Here is a 9589-nt window from a genome sequence, read left to right as displayed (position 1 = left end):
ACTGTCAAATTGCATATGTTGTGCAAAAAGCAGATAGATAATCTCCTGGCAGACAGAAACTCACCAACAAGTAAAGGAAGCCGTAGCATAAAAAACTCACATATTTTTCCTAACTGATACCCTATATTAGTATTGTTATTTTTCATTCAAAGTCTGCTATATGTTTTGAAAGATAATGTGTAAGGATAGACTGTGGTTACAGTTCTACCGTTTTTCACTGAGGGCACCATTCAAGAATGATATGTGTTTTCCTAAGCAGAAATTCCCTTAAGGCAGATTATTTTGCCTCTGTCCTTTAAAGGAATTTTACACCTTTGCCCGAAACTTGAAAAAATCTGGCATCTACTGAAGCCAGAATGAGGAAATTATTTTCTATTTCATTGAGAAGTTAATTGTTTTTTAAATTACTGAGACCAGAAAGAGAGATGTTACATAGGTTCCTTGGATTCTTAGGTTAGGTTTGATTAAAACAAATGTAATTCCTCAGTTAAAAAATAGAAAGAAAATATTTGTAATTTTGTTTTGTTTTGTTTTGTTTTTTGTTTTGTTTTGTTTTGTTTTGTTTTGTTTTGTTTTCCCCCATGTCAATCTTTGTGCTGATATAAATAATAGATTTGTGGGAGGATTCGGTTGCACTTTTTGGTCTCCGATGTAGCTCTGCTGAATACTCTGTTTTTGTGCTTCGTTACTTCGCCCCTTCCATGACATGGCACATTGTTTTCAGTATCAGTGGCACTTAGAAGAAAAGCTCCCTCCCAAAAAATCTAGTATGGCTTTTTCATTACAAATAGGATTATTATTATTATTTTTATTATTATTATGATTTTGTCTGTGTATGTTGCACACTAAATTTGCAGTTCAGTTCAATAGCAGATCCTTGGCTGATGTAATTCCTTGCAGCAGCACTGCCTTCAGTGAAGCTGTGCTGGAACACAGCAATAGACTGAAAATATAAACTGTTGTGTATTGCACAATATCCTACCACATATGCCAAGTAATACACTGTGTTTTTCCAGAAAAAAAAAAAAAAAAATAGAGTGGTGAAAAGATTTTTTAAAAAATATTATGAATTGCTGATTTTCCATTGCAAGGGTGAGTTAGAACAAAAGTGTATTAAACATGTTAGAGTTCTATGTAACTAGGAATAACTTGAGGGATCAGTTTCAGTACAGAATGGTTAGTGTGGCTAGTCAGATTTTGCTTGATATGTGAATGAAAACCATTAAAAGCCTTAAAATTGTCAGTATTTTGATGTGAGAGCAACATTTTACTGTATTCTGTACTAATTAGAGTCTATCTTTCCTTTGTTTTTCTTCCGTTTCTCAGCCAAAATCTCACTGCAATTACAGTTTTGCCTTTTGCCATTTTACGTTGCTATGATAACACGCCCATGTACAAGATTCAGAATTTCTGCTGTAGACTACTGGAACATAAGAAGATACTACAGAATTTTAGAGAATGTAAAAGATAAAGAAAATAAAACTCTCAATGTAACATACAAGTTTCTCACATGAATATTTTATGACACTTAACCCTCAGTCTTCATTGCTGATAATGTGCAATAGATGTAAAAAATAAGCCACAAAATAATTGTAAATTAGATGTTGTCTGATTAGCATTTTGTTTTTCTTTTGGGGAAAAAAAATTAAAAAAACATTGTTAATCTGAAAAGGGCTTTTTAAAGATTTCTCTACTATCTGAGCCTACTTTTTGTTTCCAGTCACTAAATTGCTGCACTAAATTGTCACCGATGGACTCAGCAACCGTGTGAGAAAAAGACATACATCCACACTGCATGCTACTGTAATCACAGGTGTTATCAGCTGCCTCTCTGTGGTGTTAGTGGCCTGCTAAACTAGAGGAAAAGAAACATGCACTATTCATGGATACGTATTTTGTTTCCAGTCTTCCAACCTCCATTATTTAAAAGGTCAAATAAACTCCTCGTGTATTCATCCTGCTGCGCACTACTAAAATGCAGAAATTAAAAAAAAAAAAAAAGAAAGTGTAAAATTACCCAAAACAAATTAAATTATATATGGATGGTTTGTCATTTTTCAACCAGTGGGATACCTTCTCTTTGTGGAAAAAGATAGAGTTAAAAAAGATTTCTTGAATATCTCAACACGCACATTTTGAAACATGCTAAATAGCCTTCCCCAGTGCCTCACAAATTTTGAGACTGTCTTACCCTTTCAGTGACCTGATTGCAGTCACTTATATAGCCAGCTAATTCCCTGACTTGTTCATTAAGATTATTATTGAAAACCTTAGAAATTCATTATGTGTGAGTGCAATGAGAACTGGACAACTTTTTGGCTCACTGCTAATAAAAGATAAGTTTATTTCCTACCTTGAAAGGAAAAAATAGATGATTCTGCATTTCCCAGTTAAAGTCCATTAGAAAAAATGATTCTTAAATTTATGCATATAAAAATCCTCTAATTCCTCCATATGAAAAGAAATACATGAAGGGATTTTGCTCTGGCTAATAAGCTAGTAAGTATATTAATTAAATCTAAATGAATCATCAGATGGGGTAAAGAACAAAGCAAGCTACTCAGATTTAAATAAATTAAGCAAATGCATCTTCAGAAAGTCTTGCATACAGAAAACTATGAAATACCTACTCACTACGACTACAGGATTTGATGCTCTGTGGAATAAGCCTCTTCAGTAGGTTTTGTCTTAAAAGATGAACCTAACATGACAACAGATTAAGTTAAAGTTGCGAAGCTTCAAGAAAGAGCTGGTAGAGGTGACAAATCAATGGTAGAAGAGACTGACTGCCACAATAGAGATCTCTTTATAAGTAGAGTTACAATTATCCACTAAGTGCACAAGAGGACATTGCTGGACCTATATGGAACTTCAAAAGGTCCTGAGAGTTCCAGTTTTGTTATATGATTACATATGAGGTAGTTAGAAAACATGCCAAAACTAACCTGCAAAATGAAATATTAGAGCAGTTTACTAAGAGCATTTTTTAATATGATTAATGGAATATTTGTTTCTCTAGATCAAAGCACCTCCTATTGGAGACAGCAGAAGTTGTTTTATCAGTTCTATTAAAACAACCTTTCTGGATGAAAACTTTCTGACAACATTTTTATAACCATTTCTGGGTATTCACTCACAGAATAACAGAATCAAAGAATTGCCAGGATTGGAAGGAACCTTGAGAGTTCATCAAGTCCAATCTTCCTATTGAAGCAGCTACCCTATAATAGGCCGCGAGGACAAGTGTCTGGATGGGTCTTGTATATCTCCAAAGAAAGAGAAGAGTCTGAAGGTGGTGGAGATAGCTCTGGTACAAGGGAATTATTGAGGAATGGAAAAGCTGTCTGCTAGTTTTCACCCTTGTGATTTTAAAGCGCTGTTTGAGGACTTCAGGTAACTATCTTTTCTGGGGGAAAATATATATATTACATATATATATATATAATTATTGTTTGATTATTTAAAACAATGCATAAGTTTTGTTAAAAATAATTTTAGAAAGAACTTTCGCCACATTTCACTTTTGCAGGAGATTCTGGAAAATAAATAAATAGATGAATAAATAAATAAAGTCAGTTGAATTTAGGAAGATGACATTTTACAGAAAAGACTTAAACATAAATTTCCCCATGCTTCAATTATTGTTAAGACACAAACAGGATTGTTCAGAAATCTATTTTATACTTGGTCAATATATTCACATATATTAAAATTCCTAAGGCAGAAGAAGGATATCTACATCCCAGACTATATAGAGTGTGTAGGGATTCACCAGCATCATATTTATTTCTTTGTTTTGGATAGGGACATATTGTTGGGTCATATCACGAAGGAGGGCTAGGTAACGCAGGAGGATGAAGTCATCTGGGAGGATGATTGCATGAATTTAGAACCTTGCTCCTGGATATCCTCAAAATAGACATTTTGTACCACAGAAATTCAAATATCCAGGGCTACTCCTAAACTGACCTTTGGCTCTGCACCACGGAAGCCCCTGCAGTGTTTCAAAACAAAGACCTCTTCAATGGATGACAGCCAGTCTGTGCAGCAGTTATCTTTCCCCAGTAAACATGATGTAGGAGATGTCTGGGGCTCACTTCACGTGGAGTCAGGACAAGCTAAGATTTACACTCAGATCAGGAACCTTCTCCTGCTCTGGAGTCTCTCAGTTTTGATGTCACATGGGAAATTATGTGGAATATTCACAGACGTTGACTTGAGGGAAACTAATGTTCTTTCTAGTCACTGCTGAGAAAGACAATCTGCCCTGCAGGGTATTTCAGAGCAGAAGCCTAATGCAGGCCTTTGGAGCCAGCTTGTAGGAGCCTCATACTGCTGAAGTTTTGTGACTAACCCTTTAATCTTTTAAATTAGGCACTCAGTGTACCTGCAAGTTTAGGAGTGGATTTGATGAATGTTAGCAGCACCTAAATGATCCTTTAAGCACCATTTAGGTGCTGAAATTGCCTTCTGGAGGTCACCTGTCACCTACACATAACTGTGAATTCTAACTCAGGTTAAACTCTTTGTTTCAGTTAGCATAAGGACTTTTCTGACACAATGTTTCAGTATTTCTGAGAACCTTATTCCTTTACCGCTTGATGATTAAACAACTTTCACTCAGAATTTTACTATACAGTTTAGAAGATGTAATGCTTCATATATGTGTTTAAAAGCAGGGCTTGAGAAAAAAAATAAAATAAAATGGAAGCAATTGAGTCATGTATATACACCATAGAAATTTTTCTATACAGTCAAACAAAGCCAATACTGGAAGATCTGTATTAAAGAAGAAGGAAATATCATTTGTAAAAGAACATCCTTTTTGTAGATAGTGGTCAGTTGGAAATGTTATAAGGGTCCTCAGCTTCAGAAATGTACATGTGGTTACTTCAAAGCTCTCTATTCTCCAAATGCTTTCTTTTATTATTGCATTCTAAGCCAAGTACACTATTCTAGCATAAAGATTAAAGCACCAGATGAAGAGGTTTGTATTGCAATATTGAACCCATCAACTATTATAGTTAAGTGGCCAGAGCATGCTGTTTGTTCCAGTGGTGCAAAACTGGGATGTTTAAGAAGACCTACTCCCTTTTGACTCTAAATGCTATGCTTGCAAACTCAGGAAGAGGAATAGGAGGAAATGTTTCTAAATGGCCAGCTTCCTCTGCTGGCAGTAGTGCACCACCAGCCTTCTGTTCAGGCTCATTTCCAGAGATATGACTGGCCTACCAAACAGTCCACATCCAGGCTAGCTTTGTTGTCCTAAATTCACTGCTTGAGTTAAACTGTTGTGTGGCTGGCTCCACAGAGTCAGAATTTAGAGCCTACTTTCAACTTTTTCCTGCTTCCATTCCAAACTTTCTTACTTTATCTGAATAAGTAGGTGATCTTTTAGGATTTAGCTCACATTCAATGCCTTCTAATTAAAGAAAGAGGTCTTTCCAGAAACTAAGAACAGCCTTGAAACAGACCAAAAGCCCATCTGTGTCAGTATCTGGTCTCCAATACTGGGCAGTCAGAGTAAAATGAGGAAGCAGGTGGTACTTTCATGCAAGAACACTCTCCAAGACCCTGTGCCAAAGAACTCAATCACAGTTAATGGCCTCCTGAAGCTTGACATGATGTATTTGTATGAAAAATCCTTCCATGGTATTTCCTTTTGTCAATTTTTCAGTAGGTATTGCTGAAGTATGTGATGCCCTATGAAACTAAGAAACTACTTATGCCATAATCAATGACAATCTCCATTTTTGTACTCTCTTCATTCTCTAATATGACTATGTTCTTTTTGATGTTACATCAAATAGACCCTATGATTTTTGAATGTATAATAGAAATAGTTTGTAAGTAACAACAAAGGTGGTAATTATATGTCAGGAAGAAAACTGTTTTTTTATGATTACAGCTTACAGCTATAAAGCATTTTAGCAATCATTTAGAAGCAGATTCTCTATCAAATGTAATAAATAAAATGCTTTTGTGTGGGGTAGTTAGATTTATAAGTGGGTCTAGAATACCCACTTTGAAAATGGACTTAAAACAGAAATACTTTTTTAAACATTCAAAAATTTCATTCTACTTTATAATATAGGAATGTATCAGATCTGAATGCTTCAGTTGTCTAAACTGAACTTAAAACTTCTCAGATCAATAAAACTGTTTAGCAATGTTTATTTCTCTTAATTTTGATGATTTTTTTAAACTAGTTTCCTGAATACTACTCTTAGGTGTAGAATTTTAAGAGAAGATTTTGACCAGATTAAAATGAAAACAGCGGCTGCTGTTCTCAATATCTATTTTTAAGTCACTCAAGTTTAAACTAGCAATGGTACAACAAGTTCATGGTTACTCTGTTTGACTCACACCCACCTGTGCTTCTGAAATCATTCTGGCCTGTGAGAGCTGCATGCAACATGCCAGAGAAGTACTAAATGAAGGTCTACCTTGAAAATGTTCTTGTGGGGCTTGATAAAAAACGATTTTATTTATTTATTCATTTATTTATTTATTTATTTATTTATTTATTTTTGTCTAAACAATTATTTTTATGCTTCAAAGGGATAGTTATTTTTCTTTCTAAGTTACTTATAAATAACTCCAGTTAGGTTCTAATGATTCATATGTCCCAGTCAAGCAAAGAACAGTTTCACAGTGTCCTGAAGCCAAAGTTTTAGCCTCAGCCAATTGTTTATCTTAGGAGTTCCACAGAGGAGGCAACTTACTTTCATTCTAAGACAGAATACGTAAATATATAAAATTAAATTATTTAGTTTAAGGTATAGAAGTCAGTGAGAAATAACTACTAGTCACTATGTTGTACTCCAGTAAACCCAATGAAAAATTGTTCTTATTTTTCATAATTTATGATTGGAAAACACATTCTGTTTACATAACTTTTGTATGCATATGTCTTTTATCCTTCCTAAAATAGAGTTGCTTGCAGAGTACTTTTAAATTTATGTCTGACTATAAAACCAGCCAGCTTCTGTTCCAGCACAGCCTTAGCCTTAGGAGTAATGTAATTAGGCCTAATTATGTCAAAACAAGGCCCCGTTGATCTTGTCAAGAAATTTTGTTATGTGAGAAATATATCCTTCCATCAGATAAAGAGAAAATGCAAATAAAGCTGTTAGATGCAGAAATCCTGTTGCAATATGGGAGTATGCTGTGAGTGGTTGGTTGACACCAGGTGCAAAGCAAACTGCAACAACATCTCCAGCCCAAGAACCCAGGAAATGATGATTCAGAAAAAGTTGACTTATTTGCTGTTAATAGCTATCCTGAATTGTTCTTTATTCTCATTTGCTTCAGCTTAGCACCCCTTCTGCAGCACATATTAAAGTCACTTAGGTAAAGAAGTTTTCCTTCCAGACCCTGATCTTACATAGTACCAAAACAATATTATACATTTCTTATGTAAAAAATATCCTATACAACACAGCAAAGAAATACAGCCTGAAAGACTTCTTAAGGAGGATTTTGTGTGCCCCAAATGTTTTTTTCCAGCATCACACCTACAAAACCCATAATCTGTGGCCGGCCCATTCTACAAAAAGTGCATGCCTTAACTTTGCTGAAAAATCTGAAAACTGATGAATAACATGTTGTCTGGCAGTATCTGAATATACATTACCAAAGAAGAAATCAGTGTATTTCCACTTATTCAACCTAGTGCTTTTATTGAATATTCTAAAAATGTTCTAAGGGGCATCTTGAAGATGCTAATAGAAGTATCAAAAATACAGGGTACAATGCTCATTCTCTAACGTCTTCTTTAAAACTTTATTGCCTTCCTCTAAACTAGCTTTAAGTGTTTTTCTTTTTTTCTTATTAACCTTACTAATCATCTTTTGAACTGACATGTTTTCATATCTAATGCTCTAAAGATAAGCATAGGTCTATATTCTAGGATAATTTGAAAAACTTTTTGGACTCTTTGTTCAGAGTCGTTTCTTAAGTGTAGGAATTTAGTGCAATTTGAAGTGCATTAGGGTACATCTGCATGTGCACCTACAGTGGCACATAGTTTCACAGGTATGCATTTATATCTAGATGTCTAAAATTAAACTTAATTCATGAATTGGAAATCATCTTGAAGAAAACAATAATTAAAGTTTCCTTGATTTTATCTAAAGTTTTGCAATTTAGAAATATTAATATATACATTAATATAACTACCTAAAGTTTAGGTCCTAATTTTCTTTAAGCATAGGATATTAAATATAGATACTAAGGATCCTAGCATCGTAGGTAGGAAGTAAAAATCAACAAGTAATCACTGTCATGATTTATCACAAAAGATTGACTCTGGGTCCTTGACTACAGAAGGAAAAGGTTTCATTTGTACTAGAAGGAACTGTGTGGAGTTCTCAGTACTTAATAAGGACACAAAATGGGAAACAAGAAGCCTAACTAATATTCTCATAATCAAATCAGCTAGAATGCAGATCTAAAATATTTTGCAACCGTCCTTATTTGGCATCTTTCCAAGTTTCATAATGATGTTTTATTTTGCTACCAGAAACACTGCTGTTTCCAAACAATCCTGAGCAACAGATTAATAAACAGATTGGGAAAAGGTATGAGCTATAATTGATTGTATTAACATACATATTGAACATTTCCATGGAAAGACAACGGTGCTGTTTACACATTGCATCATACGCAAAGATTAATTACAGTTAAACCATGAGACACACTCAGTTGAGGAGAAACAGAGATGTTATCAGGTACACAAAACTCCCAGGACTCCCTTTCTTGTCTGTATTCCTCTGTATTGACAACAAGAAGCAGAACAATTTCAGCAAGGATGAAAGTGTCATTCAAGATGATAGTATGCTATTCAGCATCACTATGTGAATTCACTTTGCCTTACTGTTCTTGCTCCATGTCAAAGTGGTTCTGCGTATATGTTCATAGAAATTAGTGATATATCTGCAGTGCCATGGATCTTTTCAAGACACATACTCCAGGCAATATAGACATCACTGCCAAAAGGAGTAGAATTGAAAAAAAACAAGAAGCAAAATTAATTAAAAATGTCTTTAAATCAGAAGGACATTCCATTGCAGGAAATGCTGTGGGCAGATTTGTAGTTCAACACAATACACACAATATAATCAGGATATTTCCCTGATTATACTACAGCTCATTCATAAAGACTAAGGAAAAATTTAAAATAAATAAATAAATAAATAAATAAATAAAATGCTGATAGAATGAGTAATGTGAGAATATATTAATGTGATCCCTTTTTCAGCATTTATACAGAAAATAAGCATAAGCATAAGCATTTTAACCTAAAATTCAACCTACAAAGCCTGTTCTTCCAGCAAAATCTCCTGTATTAAACAGATGCTTGCTGAATCATTTGCCTATCCTGCTTTAGTCAGAAAAATAAATAAATAAATCACTGTCTGAAGAGTTCAGCCTCAACAATACAACAAAGTGCTGTGTTAGCATCACTGTAAATTGTGATCTTGTTAAGCAGCCTAGGAATTAGTTGCTCAGAGTGTCTGAAAAAATCCCACCATGTAAAAGCAATGGCAGCCTTAATCTTCAAACAAATATTCATCACACTTTGCAG

This window comes from Coturnix japonica, chromosome 1, assembly GCF_001577835.2.
Source record: "Coturnix japonica isolate 7356 chromosome 1, Coturnix japonica 2.1, whole genome shotgun sequence".
In the NCBI taxonomy this organism is placed as follows: Eukaryota; Metazoa; Chordata; class Aves; order Galliformes; family Phasianidae; genus Coturnix; species Coturnix japonica.
This window is presented reverse-complemented; position numbering follows the sequence as displayed.